At 40.0% G+C, this 23598-nt stretch overlaps 1 non-coding gene across 1 annotated transcript; it reads right to left on the bottom strand.

Moving 5' to 3' along the window:
* Positions 1 to 23235: 23235 nt before the first annotated feature.
* On the bottom strand, positions 23236 to 23342 carry LOC145151736 (small nucleolar RNA R71). Its single transcript, XR_013732293.1, has one exon. It is a non-coding gene; the product is annotated as a small nucleolar RNA R71 (small nucleolar RNA).
* Positions 23343 to 23598: the final 256 nt, after the last annotated feature.

The following is a 23598-nucleotide window of genomic DNA, read 5'->3' as shown; positions in this document are numbered from 1 at the left end:
AAACCCTCTAATTATCAAAACAAGAGCACACGAGCACCCCACAAATGCAATGGACGAACTAGGGTGTTCAAAGGGTGGAGGGTGGTCTAAAATGTCCATGAGGTTAATTAATGAGACTTAAATAGGGCACAAACCCTAAAAATTAGGGTTTTCCCCTGGTCCGCGTAAGCCCAACATAACCCTCATATGCCCAGCGTATGAGGCCGACACCCGAGATCATAAAACAGCTAGTACGCCCCGCGTACTAACCCAAGGACAAAAATGAAACACTTTCAATAATTAGGGTTGATTAAGAACATACCATATCAAGTGTTACCGTTCGGATCTAGGTACAGTCAGCAGTGTCATGGATAATTTTGGGAGTCTCCATGTGTTAGTTGAGCCTTGTCGGAAATACCAGTAGATTGCCCAAGGTTTGAAATCTTGTCTTGATGGCTAATAAGAATGTTAGCATTAGTGGATTGATTATCTTCTATATTTATACCTTAGGGTAATATCATTTTAGAATCCAATTGGATTTTATGAGAAGGATTGAGAACTTTTGATGTAGTAAGATATCAGATTGTAGAGTACTTCACCTGTCGGGTAGTGTGGTAAGGAAAGGAATGTTGAAGAACATTATGACTAGTATATTCTTTTAGCAAGTTTCTTTGAGGATGTTATTGGATGCGTCTTATTCGATAGTGATGAAGTACGTATGTAAGGCTATGATTTGTCCTTTTTCAGTCATGCAAGATGTGTTCGGTTAATTGTCAAAGTTGGTGAGGGTGGGTAACCGGGTTCCTACATGTCGGTGGGATAATGGGCATGTGCCTATCAACCCATCGTGGTGTTGGTCATGAGTCTTCAAGCCCATGTGGGGATAATGGCAAGAAAGTTTCCTATCGTGTGCTTATCTTTCCAATGGTTAGAGGGTGTCATGATGTTTCGTGTCCAACATAATGCACTTATGTTGGTTGAACCGTTAAAGTTTTAAATCATGTGTTGGTAAATGTTATGTAGTTCAGAAGTTATGGTTATACATCAAAATTTTGCTTTTGAATTCCTGCATTTAAAGATCCGTGGTTGTTAGGAAAGTTGTTAGTACGAGTTCGGTTAAAAGTTGAGGAGTATTGGTTATGAGAGTTTTGACCCAGAAGGTTCACGGTAGTACCTTTTGATGACATTTTAAGAACGGTGTAAGCCTAATATGGGGTAAAGGTTTAGACATTACATGTAACACCCCCTCTGGCACGTATCACAATATTGTTCACTTTGGGCTCCCGAAGCGAAAACTTCCCAGGGGGTCAACCATCTCTGGATTCCTCTCGCCTAGGCACGCTTAACTGAAGAGTTCATATGGGATCTGCTGCCCTCAAAACTTTAAAATGTGTTGTAACGAGGAAGGTCTCCTCACCCCTTATAAGGAAATGTTTCTGTAAGACCATAAAATTCATGAAAATTTTAAACATTTAAAAAAACCCACAAAACATCATTGTTTACAATTTAGTTTTCAAAACATGCTTAATGTTAGAGTTTCGCCTTCCTGCGATCATCTGAGGTACCTGAAAAATAACCCAAAACTGTAAGCCAATGCTTAGTAAGCTTTCCCCCAAAGTACCAACACATGCTAACATATAACAGTAACAAACAGAATCCATACAGAGCCTTCAACATGACTGGACAACCTTACAGGTCTTCAGCCTATCTAGACTGCTCTCTGGGCCTTCGGCCTGACAGGACCACCTCGCAGGACCTACAGTCTATCCGCTCCGCCCCGGGTGTCTTGGCCTTCAGCATAAAGCAGGATCGTCTCAACCCAACCAACCATGGCATGTCCACATACATATAACTAATGAACATTTAACTAGACATCAAACAAACAAACAGATTCACAGATCACAATCGCATACTAATACCCAAATTACCAGGGTATAGATCTAACTAACCACTACATTACACTTCATATGATAAACCAGGATAACAATCCAAAGAGTCCGCCTTGGTGCCTTCGACCCGAAAGTACAGTGAGGAAAACTCACCATGTAGTTGAACAAAAATGATGAGGCTTGACTCTGAATCTCAGTTCTCTACACAATGCCTATATCCACCAAGTGACCAATTCCATCAAAATCCCAAAATACCCAAAATGCCCTCAAAGTTAAACTTGGTCAAACTCAAAGTTAACTGGTCAAACCCACTAAACCAACTGATTCAACCCAGCCGAGTCAACCGAACTGAGTCAACTCAACAAGGGCTGACTCATGCGAGTACGGGAGGCGTAAACTAGAGGTGCACGAAGCCTTGCATTGACCAGCTTACGGTGTAGCTGACCGAGTAAGTGGGTCAGACTCCCACCTATGTGGGGTGTAACCTCGTAAAATCCAAAACTCCATTAATTTCTTAATGGCTTAAGTACTCAAGCCCACACTTCATATCTATGGTCCAAATGCACCCTAGAGTCATAAAGTCTCCAACTTTATGACTTTACACGTCGAAAATGTCCTTAACACATGGTCTTAATCCATTAAGACCTTCTACAAGATGCATGGGCCAATTCTAGCCATTAGGACCTCATTTTTATGGCTTAGGACCCTTCATAGGGTCTGGAAGGACAGCTCGAAACGACAATAACCAAACATCTACAAAATGGGACCTTTGGGATAAGAAAAGCAACATAAAACTTCCAAAAATGGGATCTAAATACCAAGACATCAAGGTATAGACTATATACCTTCTGGAGCTTCACAATAGGGCAAAGATCCCAAATCCACAAGCTTTCTTCCACTTCAAGGCTTCTTGATGCAAATTCTTCTTCCTTTAACACACCAAAAACACACTCTTGAGCTCAAAACACACATTAAGGGGCGAGGGTTTTGCTAAAACGTCTCAAAGGATGTGGAGGCTGAAAAGGTGGAGACAAATGAGCCAAAAGGATGCCTAAAAACCTCACAAACCCTAAAATTTAGGGTTTCCTCCTGACATTAGTACGCCCAGTGTACATACGCTCATCGTACCCTCATGTATGCTTAGCGTACTCCTCCTACCCAAAATTACAATATTGCCACTAGGGCTTCAAGGCACCTTCCCTTGGACTTAGACCAAAATGTCATATAATAAAATTATAGGGATGAATTTAGAAGTACCTAAATATCGGGATGTTGCAGTTTCGTTCTCCTTCCAAACCTATGTGGGATCAGGTGCAACCCACCTTCACCCCCCATTATATGGTTCGACGTCCCTGTCAAACATATCGACCCAGGAATGGGACGATATGTTCGATATGGACGTCGAACCATATAATGGGGGTGAAGGTGGGTTGCACCTGATCCCACATTGGCTGAGAAGGAGAACGAAACATTTCCTTATAAGGGTTGTAGATACCTTCCCTGTCACTATGTGTCTTAAAGTCGTGAGGGTAGCAAATCCCATAAGAACTCTGTATTTATGTGTGCCCAGACGAGAACAATTTAGGGATAGGTGACCCGCTGAGAATCTTTCGCGCCGGGAGCCCAAAGCGGACAATATTGTGATATGTGCCATAGGGGTATGTTACATGTGTAAGGTCCTGAAAAGGATCTTTACCAATGATCAAGCAACAAACAATCACAATAGAAGTAGAAGAAGAAAAGAAATCAAGCTTGTACACGTTTATAGCATAAAACGTCTGGTACAACTCGACACAGTACACCGTAAACTCACTGGTATCAACAACTAGACAAAGACCTACACCTCCACTATATATACTCGACTGGGCCGCAAACTGGGTTTACGGCCGTAAACGTGTTTACGGCTGTAAACTCACTACCCGACCGTAAACATCTAAACAACCCACAAAATGCATTAAAGACTCATACTGAACTATTACAATGAAAGCCTAGACCAAACCATTAATTGGACCCTTCAATCTCCCCCTTGGTTTGGTGCTAGCTTGGACTCAGTGTTTGTCGACCACCATCACATCAGATTTTCCCATAGCTCCGTTCCACATCTCTTTCTCGATAATCTCAGCAACCATTGAAGTGTACTCCTTTGCAACGGACTCATAAAGGTCTTCAGCCACCTTGATCTGATGAATGGAGAACTGATGTATATCCCACTTACCAAATTGAAGCAAATCCCTCTTGTCATACAAGCGGATACAATCGTCTTTAAGCTTGATGACATCAGAAGCTGTAGATTCATCAAACACCCAGTATTGCATGGATGCGAGAGATCCATCTGGATGATTTTGAAGAACGGGAATCTGCTTTACTTGAGCAGTAGCGGGCCATATCACTGACCGAAGTGGCTGACTTGTTTTGGGATCAATGACGCAAGGGTAAATCTTGATGATAGACTCTGCAGTCTTCATTGAAGGGAAGCCCTTAGCCACTTGATCTTCCAAAAATTTCTTGAACTGAGTCGCCCTGAGATTGTTTGATGGATTTGAGAAATGAGCATTAGACAGCTCCGTAAGATCAACCCTAGTAAAAGAGTGAAATCGTGAGCATCTTTGTACATTTCATTATTGCCGCTCTTTCTTCTCACCATCCACATGTTCATAGTGTCATGGAATCCCCAAGAAATGATTCCTGACCTATCACCATAAACTTCTCTGAAACGATGTTCTCCCAGATCCGTAAAGGTGATCTTTGATTGATCCCAGGGAGCATTATGATCTGCGCTCCTTTTGAATACAAATTGACCCTTTTCAGCTGACTTGGCCAATTTAGCACGTTTCAATGCCACTACACTCGGAGCCTGAGCCGGTTCCTTTTCAAAACGGTCAACAATGGTGGTTGTTCTTGTAGGTTGTGGAACTATGGGAGCATCTTGATCAGGAAGATAGATCTTTGGCTCATCAACAGATGACTTGAATTTGTCGCCAAAATCTTCTTCCAGCTTCTTCTTAAGATCGTAGTAGCTGGAGGTCAACAAGCCGAAATGCGTCTGAAGATCAGTAATTTGCTTCGACTTCAGAGCTTTATCTTCAATAAGTTCGGCAACTTGAATATTGAGCTTTGCATTTTCTGTCTGAAGGTTTGCAACCTTGATATCCAGCTCAATATTTTTCTGATCTAAATCAATATTTTTCTGATTCAGAGCATCAATCTCCTTCTGAAGTCCAAGTATTGAAGGATTCTCTTCTCCTGAGCTGCCACCTCCAATAGAAATTCCTTTGCCACGTGAGGGAGGCATTGTGAATTGTTCTTCGGCCAAGAACCTGGCTAGCTTAATAGAGGCAACATCATGGTCTGGCCTGGGAGGAGAGAAATATGTGTGTAAGGAAGAGCCACCAGCTTCATAGAAGGTACTAGGACCTTCACTGACGGGTTCAGATGAAACGATAACAGGAGTTGTTGTTGGTGGAGTTGTAAAGCTTTGAAATACACCCAAATCAGGAATTCCCTGTCTAGGGTTGAGTCTTCATCTTTTTGTTGGAGGTTGAGAGGCTTGTGAAGTTGTGCGATCACTTTCCAATGGCTCAGATGTAGGTAAAACAACATCAAGGGAAGGAATCCCTGACACTGTCACCATAGGAATTTCTATTTCCGCCATTGGATTGGTAAGAGGAGGCGTGGCTTCGAGAACGTCTTCATTTTCCCTTATCTCTGTTGCTGGATGAGCAACTTCATCGATATTGTCAAGTAGCGTGTTGAGGTTTTCACCGGTCATGAAGTCTTCATTACTACCAAAATTTAGAGGAATTTCATCGTTATAGAACCCTGGGAGATCGAGGTTTTCATACAAATCAGTCTCCGTTCTGCCTTTTGAAGACCCCTTATCATAATCTCCTTGGACCTGAACAGATGTCAGTTCATGTTCCTCAGCTACTTGTGCATTAGCAGCTGGAGTTTCTTCTTCATCAGCACGATCTGACACTGTAATAACATCATCTTCCGAAATGACTCTTTCAGAAGAAGTGGGCTCAGATGACATCTTGTCAGACGTTCCGTGAGATTCGGAAGATTCATTTATCTCAACAAATTTTCCGAACTTCACAAGAGGATGTAATCCTTGGAAGACGACTTTGCCCTTTCGATTCTGCTTAATGAGACCAAGCGTGTGTGGGCCTAATGACTTTATATCCAGTGTGTCTCCATCTTTGACCATCTCAGGAAATTGGATGTCAATGAACATCTGATGCTTACTAAGAACTCATCCAATATGAACTTTGAGAAGTTGAATTTGATACCAGCAGCCAGTGATACAATTGCCCCTGTGTTCCTGAGCGAGATTTCATCAGCACCTGATCTTCTGCCCGACATACAGCTCACGAACACATGCGCCAAGAATCTCCAGTAGGGTGGTAGAAGCTTTTTCACCGTGGGAGGGTAGATGCCTTCATACCCCATCTTCTTGAGAATCTTTTGTACATCATCAATCCCGATTTCAGTAGGAAAATCAGGTTGATCATTAATCAGCAATGTTTCTCTGATGAACTGCTCAGTGATTGTAATCTTGCATCCTTTCACAATAGCTTCAATGGTAACTGCTCCTTTGTCTGATGTCATCCTAGCAGTCTGCCAGAACTCCCTCACATTTTTCTGATAGATGACTGGATTCACAGTAATGGCAAAAGCAAGGCAGCATTCTCTCAGTCTGTATATCATCGACCTGAAATCTCCATGAGCAGCAGGAGGTTCATCCAGTACAATTGCCAGGTTATGCATGCCAGCAAACTTAAGACTTGCCATTGATCTGCACTAAACCAGGCCAAGTAAGAAAACAAAGTATTTAAACAATTAAAGCTTTAAGTTTTCTTAATTAATCAATTTCATTTTGGCCTTAAAAAGAAATATTTTGATCAAAAATTTGGAGTTTACGGTCAAACATGGTCAAAATTTGGTTTACGGTTCAAATAGGGTTTACGGTCAAAATGGTCAAAGTGGGGTTTACGGTCTAGATTTGGTTTACGGCCGTAAACCCACTACAGTAGTCTCCTGACCGTAAACGGAGTTTACGGTCGTAAGCTCCTAGACCGTAAGCTCAGACCGTTTACGGTCGTAAGCCCTCCCTAAACCGTAAACGCCGATGAACACAAAAACCTCGATTAATCCTCCAGTTTCAGTCGAATCGATGAACAAACCACATATCCTCAGTCGGTTTTAGCATACCTTTGATGTGGACTAAATGATTTTGCAAAACCTCACAAAAAAATTTCGAGGATGAGAGAGAGTGGAGAGAGTTTGCGGCTGAAAGGATAAAAAGTGAGGTGGAAAGGGTTTACAGCAGTAAACTCCACCTTTTATACCTCCTTTGAATTTTACCTGTCTCCCACACAGTATAAGGCACAGTCCAAATCCCCATTAATTTTTCAAAAATAAAGCCTTTTGAGGATTTTTAAAATTAAACTAAAAATAAAATAAAATAATTTCTAAAATTTAAGAATTAAAGAATTAAAAAAAAATTAAATTTTTCACAATTATAAAAATAAAATAAAATAAAATTAAAAAATAAAATTGAGATAAGATAAACGCAGACTAAAATTTATCTCGACAATCACGAAGTATAATTTTTGTGACACAGGGATCAAAGTTGTTAGACAGCCTTAATCCACTTGTCGGTACCTTTATCTTCATGTCTTTGTCTGGTCGATCGCTGGTATTGTGGTCCACTTAAACACAAAAAATTGTGACAAAATTAGGACATACCATTAGTTACAAGACAAAGTGATCCTAAGTTCCTAGATAATATTTCTTAAGGACTATTCAGCTGACGACGACCAGGGATATTGTTGTCCACCAAAATTGAGCAGCGAGATCTACAGACAATCTGTAAGTGTTCAGTTTTAGTTGTACCAGAACATGTTTCCCGCTTCATGATATGCTCCAGTAATCAAGGACTTCCAGAATACTCCTTACATCGGGTGAGCAGACAATTATTAATAGAGAAGATAGATTTAGAATGCATATGCTATACACCCAGGTCAGATCTCTTCCAATCACGCAGAGGGTGAAACATATGACTAACTGAAGTTTTAAAGGGATTGAGAAAAAGAATGATGCATATACTGTGTACCAGGTCGGATTATGAGTCACGCAAAGGAGACAATATATGGCTAACAGATAGAAAGAATTGCATAGATAGAAGATGCAGAGAAATAGAATTGCATATGTTGCAGTCCAGGTCGGATGTATTTCAATCACGCAGAGGAGGCAACATATGACTAACAGATAGAGAGAAAGAAAATAATCTTCTACAGACCTAATTTATCGGAATTCCCCAGTCACCCCATCAATACCAGAATTAAGGACAGAATCCGCACATCGAGGAAAAGTTAATCCACAGTTCCGGATACGAGTTCTTTAGTGTAACCAGTAGATTCCCGTGTTAATCTCCCTGCTCAACCTATCTGAGCGTCGTATTGTCAGGCTAAACGGATCTAACTAGATCAAGATTTGTCAAGTCTATGAATTCCTTAAGTTCAACTATGCCTAGTCTAGTCCATTTAGAATCTTTCGTGCCTACCAGCGCATCCAACACAGAGCATAGACAATTTAATTTTGAGAACGTTACGCAGACTCAGATTGCCTGTTATCACTTGATAATATCATTTCCCATTACCATATCTACAAGCAAAACTGTTCCGAAGAAAAAATAAAACAGAAACAAAATGTTTTTGGATTTTTTTTTAATTTTTCAATTTTTTTGTTTGGTTTTTGTTTATTTCTCCCCCTAAATTTGTGCATGGGTGAGAATGAAATCACTAAACTGCGCAAATTTAAACTAACCTAATTAATAACAAAAATTTAATCCTCAAAACGAATCATTTTCAAAAATCCCACAAGTACATCAAATCGAGCTTTGTTAAAAGGCTTGGTGAACAGATCCGCCACATTATTAGCAGTGGGAACCTGTTGTAGCCGGATGAGCGAGCGCTCATAACAATCTCTGATAAAATGAATTTTGATATCAATGTGCTTGGTTTTGGAATGTTGGACAGGATTTTTAGTAATTTGAATTGCGGCCTCATTATCACAGTGAATGGGGGTTTCTAGATAATTCAAACCGTAGTCCAACAGCTGATGTTGGATCCAGATAACTTGAGAACAGCAGGCAGATGCAGCAACGTATTCCGCTTCTGCCGTTGAGGTGGAGACGCTATGCTGTTTCTTGCACTGCCACGACACCAGCCTATCTCCAAGGAATTGGCACCCTCCTGATGTAGATTTCCTGTCAAGCTCACAGCCTCCATAATTACTGTTAGCAAAAGCATATAAATCAAATTTAGAATTTTTCGGATACCAAAGACCCAATTTTGGGCTGCCTTTGATATACCGAAAAATCCTTTTGACAGCAATAAGATGTGAAAGTTTAGGATCAACCTGATAGCGAGCGCATTGACAAACTGCAAACATGATGTCGGCACGACTTGCAGTAAGATACAACAACGATCCGATCATCGATCTGTAGTGTGTCTGATCTACGGATTCACCATCAATATCTGGATTCAGCAGGGGTCTTTCGGCCATTGGTGTCGATGCAGGTTTTACGTCTTGAAACCCGAACTTCTCAAGAATATCCTCCACATACTTAGCTTGATGTAGCAGGATTCCGGTTGAATTTTGTTTGACCTGAAGCCCCATAAACATGGTCATTTCACCCAGTGAACTCATCTCAAACCGCTTTTTCATCACGCCTTCAAACTCTTTGCATAGCTGTGGACTGGTAGACCCGAAGATAATGTCGTCAACGTAGATCTGGACTAGAAACTGATCATTACCAACATGCTTGATGAATAAAGTTTGATCAATAATGCCGCGAGAGTATCCATGCTCGAGCAAGTGCTTTGTTAGAGTCGCATACCATGCTTGAGGAGCTTGATGTAACCCATACAACGCCTTGTCCAACTTGTAAACATGATTAGAAAACATTGAGTTAACGAACCCAGGGGGTTGATCAACGTAGATTTCTTCCTTCACCTTGCCATACAAGAAGGAAGTCTTGACATCCATTTGGTAAACCGTGAATTTCATGTAGGAAGCATATGCAAGGAAGATACGAATAGCCTCCAAGCGAGCCACGGGAGCATAAACCTCAGTATAATCAAGACCCCCAACTTGTTGAAACCAGCGAACCACCAACCTTGCTTTATTGCGCACTATTACACCAAAATCATCCTGCTTGTTTCGATAGACCCAACGTGTGTCAAGAGACCTTTTGCCCTTTGGTAACTCAACCAATTTCCAAACCCCGAGCTTTTCAAACTGATTTAGCTCTTCATGCATCGCATCTACCCAGCTGGGCTCATTCAAAGCCATTTCAACGTTTTTGGGCTCTATTTCAGATATAAAGCAAGAATAGAGACATGCATTGACATCTCCACTCTGACTTCTAGTTTTAACTCCGTCACCCAGCTAGCCAATGACGTTATCGATCGGATGATCGCGTTGAATTCTTGAAGGTATGTCTTGGCTGATGTCATTAAGTGAAACAGGAAGAGTGTGGATGTTGAAACCTCCATCATTTGCTGATTGATCCACATTAGATGAATCTGCTACAAACTCATTAGCAATTTCTTCAGGAAAGAGTAGTTCCATAAAAGTTGGAGTGACAGCGGAAGCATCTCTAGACATGAACTCTCTTTCAACAGGGTAAGAGGTGTAGCATCAGCATCAGGAGTTCCATTTTGAACTTTAGACTCTGGACTATCAAGTCGATTAGATGACTCCCCCTCAGGTGGAGCAGAAGACTCCCCCTCAGATGGAGCAGAGGACTGCCCCTCAACCGTTGGAGGTCTGTAAACAACTTCTTCGTCTTCGTCTTCAGAAACAATCTTCGAACCAGAAGAGGATCCATTTGAGCCATCTGAAGACACATTTAAGGATTTGAAAAGCGATGTGTAGTCAAATAACCAGTCAGGACCCACTCGAGCGTCTGTTTCATTCTCCTCCAACCAGCGCACGTCGTAGGATTCGACAATCTGCTTAGTCTTCTTGTTGTAAACCCTATATGCGGTGCGCGCAGCATACCCTACAAAATAATAATCATCGGCTTTGGCATTGAATTTAGGGTTGGATTCCAAGTGAAGAAGTGTGCAAGGGCAGCCAAATACATAGAAATGGCTTACTGAAGGCTTGTGTCCATAGAGAATCTCGTACGGTGTCTTCATCTGAGCTTTGTTGATTAGAACACGATTCTGCACGTAGCAAGCAGTGTTAATCGCCTCAACCCAAAGGAAAACAGGTAATTTAGAATCACAAAGCATTGTCCTTGCAACGTCTTTTAAAGTTCTATTTCTCCTTTCAGCAACGCCGTTTTGTTGAGGCGTGTGAGTAGAGCTGTATTGATGCACGATCCCCTTTTATGTGCAAAAATGGTCAAGAACCGCATTCTTGAACTCAGTTCCATTGTCAGTACGAAGCACCTTCACCTGGTTGTTGGTTTGATTCTCAATCATCACAATGAACTTCTTTATCAGATCAGCAACCCCAGCTTTGTTGGATAAGAAGAAGACCCACGGAAAACGAGAGAAATCATCGATCACAACTAGACAGTACGAACTTCTGTTGATGCTCAGGACGTTGACCAGACCAAATAAGTCCATATGCAATAATTGGAGCACCTGACTGATTGAGTTAACTTGCTTTGGCAGGTGTGGTTTTCTATGATGTTTTCCTTGGGCACAGGATACACACTTCTCAAATGTAATAAAGTCTCTGACAGGTAAGCCTCGGACCATCTCATTCTTAGCAAGGCGATTCAGGTTTTTTGCGTTAGCATGACCGAGTCGTCGGTGCCACAACATTGCATTTTATTCGGACACTTTTGAAAATAGGCAAGTGACTTGTTCAGGAATGTTATTGTTCATGTCAATAATGTAAGCATTCCCATCCCGCTTAGATTTGACGAGAATCCACTCTTCTGAGATGACGATGCCTGGCTTGAGAATCATGCATTCTTTATCGGTAAAATGGGTAGAATAGCCTTTGTTGCAAATTTGGGAAACACTCAACAAGCTATGCTTTAACTTGGGAGCAAAGTTGACATTTTCAAAGCTTAGCACTCCATTTGTAACGGTTCCTCTCTGAGTGATCTTGCCACCATCTCCGCCCGCGAAGGAAACATACCCCCCATTAAAAGATTGAATGTCGCTCAATTGGGAGATGTCTCCTGTCATATGCCGGGAGCAGCCGTTGTCGACGTACCAAGGACGAACGACATTCCTCCGCAACTGTCCCTGCAAAATGAGCGGGATCATTTAGATTTGGGAACCCAGGTCATTACTGTCCTGGGTTTCCTTTTCGCTTTCTCTGATTTATCCTTTAATGTTTTCAAATTAGGATCCTCATTTCTAATCACTTCAGAGGATGATGATGATGGATTGGAAATAGATTTGGGCATCCAATGATATTTAGGTTTGATAACATTCTCAGGTGGTTTTGAAATAGGTTTCTTATTAGTTTGTACAGAGCTTCTGGATGTTCTACTAGAAGTAGTTGAAGATCCAGAATTGCTTTTTGACGAAACCAATCTTGACGGAGCCTTGTTCGGTATCGGCAAACTATTTGGAGCTTTGTTATTAAAAACATTTTTATTCTTTTGAAAGACAGCCCTTTTTCTGCTTCGATCATTTTTCCAATCATCATTATGAGAACGAGTTCTTGAGGATTTTCTAATTAAAGACCTTCCTCGAGATCCGTTCTCTCCTCTTGGTGACATATAATTCACAAAGATCCTATTTTGACAATTCCTAGCTATATGACCACCAACACCACAATTAAAACAAATTAGTTTATTATTTGAACTTGTACTGCATTTTTCAGATTTATTTTCTTGACAGACACTCTTACTCTTCTTAGAAGAACATGCATGAGAAATAGGTTGTGAGATAAGTGAGGGTGCCTCAGATGGTGTGACTTGTGGAATTGATGGGTTTTCATGAGAATCACAAGCATCAGAATTACCAAATAGTTCATCAAACATATCAACGAAATTAAGTTCAACAGTAGCAGATGTGGAAACATCACACGAAATATTCTCAGTTTTAACATCAGAAACAAAAACTTTTTCATTTGAAACAAAAATATCAGAATCAGAAACAGAAACAGAAATAGATTCTCCAGCTTCACGCTTTGCCTGATCTAAGGGTTGATCTGCAGGGGAAGTAGAAATGTTAGTACTTTCAACATTAATAAATCCTCCTGAAACGAAACCAGATGGCTTGCCATAAACCATAAATGGTTCGTTGGAAATATCATCCTTGGATAGGGGTTGATACTGATATGTATGATTATAAGGAGGAGGTACACTATCATATCCTAAACCCTTTTGTTGGTTTCGTTTGAACTGCATGCAGTGATCAATCATGTTGGCAACTGCCTCGCTTGATCCATCAAATTTTCTAAAATCAAAATTCGCAGTTTCAAATTGTCTTTTTAATCTATCAAGCTCGGTAATTAACTCATCATTTTGTCTCTTAACATAATCATAAAGCTCACATTTTTTACTGTATTCTGTCTGAATTCTTTTAAAATCTTTTATTTTTGTCTCTAACTGGGCCTTAAGGGGTTTTTGTCCTTTCCTAAGCTGATAGCCCTCATATCTAAGGTCCTCTACTTCTCTACGTAATAATTGAATTTCATCATGAAGAAGTTTAACATATTCATTACATGCCTGAGAACAAGACGGTAAATTTACCTCATTCTTCCTGGGCTCGAAAGTAGAAGACACCATCAGAGCAAACTACAGCTCCATCATTTCTGCTTCAGGATCAGCTGCATCATTCTTCAGGGGATCATCATCAATTTGAGCTAGGTGAGCATTTTCTGGCCCTGAAATATTCAAAGCCTGGATCTGGTCCTCCCAGTCAAAGGACTGAGCGACCATAGCTGTCTCACCATTAACCGCAACACCTGCACGGTTGTTTCCCACTGCAACCATTGTCTTGTTGTTGTTCGTCCTATAATCTGGTTTTGGACACTCACGAGCAAAGTGACCCGGCTCGTGACAGTTGAAACATCGCACCATGCCCTTCTTAAATCCCACCTTCTTGTCTGCATTCATGCCCCAGTTGTTCTTCACTGTCTTCTTAGCAAACTGCTTGGCCCTGAAAACAGCCATAGCAATCTGCCATGTAATGTCCATCTCTTCCACGTCTTCTGGATGAATCTGATCCAGGTCAGCAAATGGCAGCTGAGGTGGAAGCTCTCCGGCTACAAAGGCATTGTAGCAGTTAACAAGCCCAGTGGCTAGAGCCAGATTTTCATCAGTGTCTTTCGTGTTTGAGGAAGAGGCTACAACTGGCACATTTGGAGGGGGAACAACTTGTGGAGTGACAAATGGCTGGCTTTGAGGATGAGGAATGGACGATGCAGCAGCGAAGTTCTGAATCTGACGTTGTTGAGCAGCAAAGACTTGACCTGAGGAAGTCATGATTAATGAGAGAGCATTGTTGGATGAGATTCCAAGATTCGCAGTAGAGTACGAGTTCACATGGTTAATTTCTCTCTGTTTGTCATCAATATCACAAGCTTTGATGATCGCCATGATTTCAGCAAGAGTGAGGCGATTTAGATCCTTGGTCTTCTTAATCACAGCAACATTCATGTCCCATGATCTAGGAAGAGCATTCAAAAGCTTCTTGTTAATTTCTGACTTGGTCAAGAAAATCCCAGATATATTCATGTCAGTGGTGAGAGTTGTGAACCGCTGCAGCTGTGCCTCAAGAGTCTCTCCGGGAATGTAGTTGAACATATTGAACTTTTGTCTCAACATGTCCTGGCGACTCTCCTTCATATCTTCATTGCCTTCATATACCTCAATTAAGGCTTCCCACAAATCTTTAGCTGAAGTATACTCTCGGAAACCTTGAGCAATATCAGGAGATAATGTCATGGTTAGAGTGGCTAAAGCCCTTTCCTGCTCTTCAACTTTCTCAAACTCCTCATCTGTGTAGTTTTCAACAACCTTGTCAATCACTTGTCCTCCAACTGTCATAATGATTCTAACAGGGCCTCTAAGAATGCTTCTCCAGACTTTAAAGTCCTTCAGTTTAATGTATTTTTCAATCCTGTATTTCCACTCAGGAAAACCATCTGCGGACATTAATCTGGGAATGCGCGTAGTTATGCCCATGAAAGTATCAAGTTCGTGAAAATGAGTTTGACTTTGAGATTCCATTTGAAATTAAAGCAAATTAAAGTCAGAAAAGAGTTTACGGTTGATGATGATGAGATTACGACCGTAAACTGCGTTTACGGTTAATGAGTTTACGACCGTAAACTTGGTTTACGGTTGAAGTGTTTACGACTGTAAACTGGGTTTACGGTTGAAGTGTTTACGACCGTAAACTGGGTTTACGGTTTGGATGATTACGGTTTGGACGTTTATGATTTAAGCGTTTACGGTTATTGAAGCTTAGTTTACGGTTAATGAAGATTCACAGTTTACGGTTGTTTAAGGTTCTTGAGTTTACAGTCGTAAACTGAGTTTACGGTCGGCAGTAAACTCCCAGAAGATCTTCAAAAACGCGTTTTTGGTGTAGATTCAGTCCCTTTAACCACGAAAACACTAAAACCAATCTCGAACAATAAGGAATGTCAGTCTAAACAGCCGAAAACTCGATTGAATGAAGCTTTGACACCGGTTTTTGCTCTGATACCAATTGTAAGGTCCTGAAAAGGATCTTTACCAATGATCAAGCAACAAACAATCACAATAGAAGTAGAAGAAGAAAAGAAATCAAGCTTACACACGTTTATAGCATAAAACGTCTGGTACAACTCGACACAGTACACCGTAAACTCTCTGGTATCAACAACTAGACAAAGACCTACACCTCCACTATATATACTCGACTGGGCCGCAAACTGGGTTTACGACCGTAAACGTGCTTACGGCCGTAAACTCACTACCCGACCGTAAACATCTAAACAACCCACAAAATGCATTAAAGACTCATACTGAACTATTACAATGAAAGCCTAGACCAAACCATTAACTGGACCCTTCAACATGAAATGAGGTTAAGTTTCTCTTATTGTTATGCTTTTGGGATCATGGTGTTATGATGACTTGTTAGGAATTTAAGTGTGCATGAGAAACCCTTTTCGGTGTGGTTTTTGGATTTATGAAGCTGTCGAGTTGTTTGGTTGTAATGTTTCCGGATACTTGTTTCTCTTATTGTTATGCTTATTGGATCATGGTGTTATGATGACTTTTTAGGAAGTAAAGTGTGCATCAAAAACCCTTTTGGGCATGGTTTTTGGATTTATGAAGTTGTTAATTTGTTTGGTTGTAATGTTTTCGGATACTTGTTTCTTCGTAGTTGGGGTACTTCTCGCCAAAGGGTTTAGTTGATGTATATGTATAGTGGTTGATCGTTAGTCTTAGGGCATGACTCTAGAGTTTTCAGGCCAATGAATTTCTATTCTTGTTTAGTTTATCGTATGAGTAAATTTATGGTAACAGTGTCCGGATTTCCATTATGAGTGACTCTGCACGGTGATTGAATCGACCGTTTGTGATGGAAAAGGTAGTTATTGCGGCTTGTGGCAGTTCACTGGATGGGTTTAAAGGACGGCGTCATATGAGTTTCGAGTGGTCTCTGAATCTATTTTGGTAATTTGTCTTTTCAGTGAATAGCATTGGGAAAGCATAAAGGATTTGCTTAAAATATTTTTTTCTGCATTATATGCAAGGCGGATTTCGAGGACGGAATCCATATAAATGGGGTAGAATTGTAACACCTCATTTTCACCATTGTTAATCTAGAATAGTGTGAGTCATGCACTGGTCATGTATGTCCATAAAGTTATGATTTTTACGAGTTACAAGAGACAATTAATGCCTTCTGAAAAGTATGACACTTGGACTCGACCGAATAAGTGCTTGGCGAATTAAGAGTTCTACCAGGGGACCTCAGTGCAACTAGGGTAGGCCCAGGGTGCGAGGGCTTGTTGGTATCCACGACTATTTTTTCGTGCCATGATCGGAGCCTGACCAGCATGTAGGTCGTGGCATGTTGACTGTTGATGTTAACTTTTTGACCAATTATGAGTTTTGGAATAATGTGTTGGGTTGGGTCTTGAAGGAGGTGTAAATTATCGTGTAGTCATCTAAGGAAGACTCAAAGCCACTAGCTTTGTTTTGTGGATTTTAGCTTGTCAGATATATAGGTCAGTTCTCATTAACATACTTATTACGTGGACTATGTGTTATATATATATATATATATATATATATATATATATATATATATATATATATATATATGCCTCTCATAAAGGGAAGTAGTCAATGTTACGTGTACTGGAGAAAAGCCTCTATGAAAGGGAATCTAGTAGATTGGGGTTATCTGTGCTAGCATATCTTATGAGATAAAACGTAAAGTAATATATGAGATATTGATTGATGTCGCTGTGTTATTATGTGTATTTCATATGACTTGTATAATGGGTGAATGTTGCCAATACTCACTGAGTTATAGAATTACGTTTGTTACTTTATGTTTTTAGTTTAGTGTACTTCAGGTTCGAAGGGCATGGAACGAGTATGATTAGGATATTTGAACATTCACGGAGAGGCATTATATTCAGTTTAACCATTCAATGTTATGTTAAGGTTTTCAAAACAAAACTTAGCTTCCACATTTTTATGATTTTGTTGTTGTATTGTGAAAAGATGCTTTCACGAAAACCATAACCATAAGATTGCTAGAGGGAAAGTTTCTTTTGTAATGTGAAATTTGGTATGCTTATTTTCTGGGATCCCTTATTTCTTTTACCAAAATTACCCCTATGATTATAAATGAAAAAACACTTATGCCATTATATATTTTTTTTAATTACAAACTTGACTTCGAAATTCCTAGCCTTTAAACTTTTTGATCAAGTAGTCTAGATTGAGTTCTCGGTTTCTCAAGAAAATATTGGTTGTTAAAATATATCAACCATATATATATATATATATATATATATATATATATATATATATATATATATATATATATATATATATATTGTTAGTGCCAAGATCTTCAAAGCATTCAGGATCCTTAAACCTCATCAGATATTCAGGATCCTCAACTATCTCAGGATCCCGACTATTACCGTTATTATTATTTACTAACATTTATAACGGTTATATTTGATTCTCAATTAACACATGTGCAGAAATAGTCAAAATAAGACTTATTCCCAATAGATTTTCGTCTCAACTATGCTAAATATCCAGAATACCAAGTCAATCAACGTTCAAAAAGTTGGTCATAGAGGATCCCAGGAATATCGAACATCTTGTAAGTTAGTTTAGACTATAAACTGACACAAGTATATCGCACACGACACACTACTGACTCTCAGCTAACTCTACGAACTTTTTCACTTGTTCTTACTAAAATACTCTCTGTAATCATCATTTTATATTAATAAAATTATCAAGGAAGGTAATCATTATCACCTCCCAAGGTTTTGTGCCGGAGATCCTAGCAAGGATCAAGGGCTTTCCTTATAAACAATCGTGTCATTCTCTTTATCTTTCTCTATTGCATAATTCGAACATCACAACCTCTCTATTGCACAGTTCAAAATCCTCAAAAGATCATGTCTACACAACCGATGCTTTCTTCATCCTCCACTCCTTCCATTCCCACCAAAAACCTACCACCTCCTCCAAGTGGACCCCATGGTCAGAGGAAAGCGTGTGACACTTCCAAGAAAAACACCCCTCCGGTCACTAACCAAGGAAGTTTGGGATCATAGGACTCCAGGATCCGACTGCTTCGGTCACTACTGCCGAACTCTTCGCTAGGATGAGGAAAATGACGCAGCAGATGAATCAGCAGCAAGATGACAATAGAACACTAGTTAGAGAGTGGAGAGTATGAAGGCAGAATTTCAGAAATCCCAGGAAACGATGCCCACAGTTGTACAACCAAGGATCCTAAACTTCGACAATGCGGGATCCTCTGGAAATAACCAGGGGAACACAACTCCATGCTAGTTCTGCGTCACCCTGGGGGACGACTATGAACAATCGAGCATATATGATCATGATCTCGATGAGCCTTTCAATACTCCAAGAAACCTTCATTCTAGTAACTTCTTCAACAACAATACTATCAATACTAACTCTATGAATGTTGATGCAGGAATAAGTCCAAACATGGTTAGGGAACTTCAACTGTTGAGACAGATGATCTCAAGCGTACCCAGGGTAGTTCAACCCATACTAGAAGCATCTCCAACAAGTCACAAGATATCGAGATTTTCTCTTACAATAGTCGATACCGAAGTTCCTAAACGCTTCCAGAATCCTAGCATGAAGCCTTACAATGGAACTACGGATCCTAAAGAGCACGTGGCATAATACCGAGAAAAGATGGAGATCATTCCCATCCCAGTGCACTTGAAGGAAGTTTGCCTATGCAAGGGCTTTTGTTCAACCCTCACGGGATGATCTCTTAAATGGATACTACACGTTCCTCCCTATTCTATTACTTCATTTGCACACTTAGTCAATATTTTCAATAACCAATTTTCTTGTAGCAGAACCTTCGAGAAGATCACTAGTGATCTCTCTCGGGTGGTTCAGGATCGTAAGGAACGACTTATGGATTTTGTCAACAAGGTTAGCAGGGAAGCTTTGAGCATCCCTAAAATTGACATGGCGACTGTTGTAGAGGCCTTCAAGATGGGTCTAAATAAGGATTCACCCTTCTCCGAAGATCTCGTGTTGAGGTTCATAAGGCTTGAAGAGGATAAAGAAGTCCAAAAGAGGAGAAACTATTCAAGTCAATAGGAGAATCCCAATAGGAAGGCCGAATCCTCGGCTCCAAGATTCTACAAATCGAAGGCCTATTCCAAACCAAATCATCACGGGGTTCATGCCCTCGAAGATGAAGAAGAGAAAGAGAAACCTCCTAATATCACTAACTATTGTTTTTCAGTGGATGTTCCAGGTTTAATATATGCTATGTAGGATCCTGAAGACAAAGCAAGGTGGCCAAAGAAGGATAACAAGTCCACCAGTTGGAAAGACAAATCCAAATGGTGTGCTTACCACGAAGATTTCGGTCACATGATGCAGGATTGCATAGCCCTAAGAAAGGAGATCTGTTATCTCCTTAGCAAAGGGTATCTTAAATAAATCCTCGGAAGAAAGAAAGAAAAGTCCAAGGAGAACAATTAGGATGGTCACAAGATCCTGGAGAAACCAGGATCTCCACCCCCAAAACACCAAGATAATTCACGTTATCTCATGCGGATCTAACATTTGTGGTACTTCTTATTCTCAGGCTAAAAGACATGCCAAGGTCTCTAAAATAGAAAAGGAGGATAGACCACGGAAGAATACCCCGGTTAGCAATGAAAAGGAAATCACGTTTGACGAGACGGATAGGGAAGGGATCCAAGATCCTCACCAAGATGGAGTCGTGATAACACTGTACATTGCCAACCACTTCGTCGGAAGAATCCTGGATAATGGAGGATCCTCGGTCAACATCATACTCTTGGACGCACTGAAGAGGATGAACATCACGGAATCGGAGATAATCTAAAGATCCGCGGTCCTCATAGGATTTAGCGTAGAAACGATACATACTATTGGGGAGATAAAGCTACCAATATACATAGAGGTGGTAAACTCTATACAAATTTTTTGTGTTATTGACACGTTATCTTCTTATAAATGTGATATTAGGTAGACCGTGGATCCGTGAGATGAAAGCAGTTCCATCAACATATCATCAGTTTGTAAAGATGCCTACTCTATGGGAAACAGTGAAGATCATGGGAGATCAACAAGAGTCAAAGGAATGTTATAAAACATCTATGAAACCTGCGACGAAACTCCATCAAGCATAGCAATTAAGGCAGGGGGCATGACATGTTATAGAAACAAGGGAGAAAGACGTGAAGGAAGTGCCCCTGAGCAACGAGGATCTTGAAGCCAAAGTACTCAAAGGATTGATATGTGCATATTTATACACATATTTATACAACATACATTAATATTTAATTACTTTTATGCCCTTAATAGAACAAAAGATACTTAATTTGCCATGAATTGTGTTGTAGGGACTAAAAGACTTGTTTGGAGCAAAAAGGAAGTTGGAAGCTGGATTAAGGAAGCTAGAAGATGGAAGATTGAACCAAAGTAGTAAAATGAAGAAAAATACACCCAACATGTCGTGGTGATCCTACCACGACGTGGCATCTTGAAGATTCCCGATCAGATTCGATGACTTGGAGATTACGTGGCATCTTGAAGAAAAACACAATCACCACGACGTGGTGGACCCACCACGACGTGGTGCCCTGCTTTCGGAAAAAGTATAGATATCTCACATAAACCTCCAAATGGGAACTTTTGGCTCTGGAGAATTCCAAGCTTTTTGAGGCAAAGGCACTGGAATTAAGCATTGGAAGCAAGGAATTCAATCACAATCATTAGAAGGAGGAGATCAAAGGCAACTAAACTCTACTTTTTGATTTTTCATTAGGAATAGTTATGCCTTTACTTTTGAATCTCGATTTTATTACTTTGTTTGCTGAAATCATGAGCTAAACACTCATGACTTTCGTTTAGCTAGGATGAGTTGACTAAACATGGTTGATTTCGTAGTTAGGATTTAGTTATTTGGTTATTTGTTGACTTTTGCTTATTAAAGAACCTCAAGTACTTTTGATAACTGCTTTTTATCTGCTTATTGCTGAATTTGATTAGGTTAGAATGACTATTTTTCTTAATTGAATTTGAATCTTATGATCTTGTGATTTGCAAAATCGTAGGACTAGAGTTTTGATTAAAACCTAGGGTTAAGTAGAAAAGTGGGTAAAAAAGTATATGAGCCAATATATGACGATAAATCATATATAAAATTGAATCAACAAATTTAATTGATCAATTAATTATAAGTCTAAGCAACTCGAACTGAACACTAGTGAACTTGTAAGTTTGTCCGCTTGATCACCGAATAAATAAGCTAGTTTGCTAAAGGATTAAATTGGTGAATACCAATTTGGTCATCTTAGGAATCGGTAGCCAAAGAAACTAAATCCATTGCACTTCTATGAAACAACCATAATAACAACAAATCCGAAGCTGAACGAAAGTCTCTTTCTTACCTTGGTAATTCATACTTCTTACTTGCTTAGTTTTAGTTCTAGTTTTATTAAGTGAATTTTTGAGTTAGTTTAGTAAATCAAGTATGTAGTATTGCAAAACTAGGAAAATAATCCCTCTTTTAATTTAATTATTAATTAGTCAATAGTAAAATAAAGCAATCTAAACACTGTTCCTTGTGTTCGACACTCATTCTTACCATTGCTATACTATTGCACGATTAGGTACACTGCCTAGTGTGTTTAATAGTCTAATAAAGTAAATTACTTTTATAAATTAACTTGAATAAAATATAAGCATATTAAATTACACATCAAGTTTTTGGCGCCGTTGCCGGGGAACGGTTCAGTTTTAATTACTTTATATTGCTATTTTTAGGACTATTTTCTGTTGGAGTTTAGTTTTTAATTTTCATTTTAGTATCTTCGTATTTTAGGTTCACCACGTCGTGGTATAGCTACTGTAGGAATTTTATTTTTTGTTTTTTTTCTTTACGTGTTTTCTTTGTTTATTTGCAGATCGTTTATGACCAGAGGAGGAAATACACCTTTGATCCCACCACTTGAAGACCCGGAAGCTACTTTAAGGAAGAACAAAGGCAAAACCGTTGGAGAAACCGCAACTTCGAAGAACTCTCCTTTGAAGAATCTCAAATCTGTGTTTACCAAGAAAAAGAGCAATAAATCAGGAGGATCCAACATCTCTTTGGCGGACGAAGACCCGAAGAAGGAGGACACCGAATACGAAACAGAAGGAGACGAAAAAGATCTTACATTTGATAACGAAAGTGACCTAGAAGACGAACCCGACAACACCATGGCTAACATCAACGAAGTTCGCATGGGAGAGTGGAAGAAGAAGATGGATGAAGACACCGGCCCAGGACTCGTGCAACCCGCGATTCCGGCAAATGCCAACTTCGAGCTAAAGGGCCACATACTCACACAACTTAAGGAACTCCCATTCTACGGTAAGGATCACGAAGACGCGTACAAACATCTAGAAGAGGTCAACGACATAGTCGACTACTTCAATGTTCCAAATGTGTCTCGCGAAACTGTATTGCTTCGTATGTTACCCGTTACATTCAAGGGGGACGCAAGAGATTGGCTAAAATCACTTCCTCCCGGATCCATTACAACTTGGGCCAAGATGAAAGAAGAACTCATTGATCAATTTTGCCCACCCTCAAAGATAACGAAGTTGAAGAAAGCCATAGCCAACTTTGAGCAACAACCTGGAGAGTCACTTTATGAGGCATGGGAAAGATACAAGAGTTTGTTGAGAAACTGCCCACATCATGATCTGAACAGTCAACAAGAAGTCTCCATTTTCTATGATGGAGTAAATGTGACAACTAGGCAGCTCCTTGATTCTCAAGGACCACTCACAAAGAAGGCACCCCCTGTGATAAAAAGGATAATTGAAGAATTCTCTAAACACTCTAGAGAATACCATAATCCAAGGAATGAATTAACAAAGGGATCGGTTAATGCTGCTTCGGAGGATATGGCGGCAGTTTTGGCAATGTTGCACAACATGGATAGGCGAATGACTAAGATG

The sequence above is a fragment of the Lactuca virosa genome, chromosome 1 (assembly GCF_052849685.1).
Source record: "Lactuca virosa cultivar CGN04683 chromosome 1, Lactuca_virosa_CGN04683_v6, whole genome shotgun sequence".
Lineage (NCBI taxonomy): Eukaryota > Viridiplantae > Streptophyta > Magnoliopsida > Asterales > Asteraceae > Lactuca > Lactuca virosa.
Note: the sequence above shows the minus strand (reverse complement) of the source record. Positions and strands in the feature narration are given on the sequence as shown.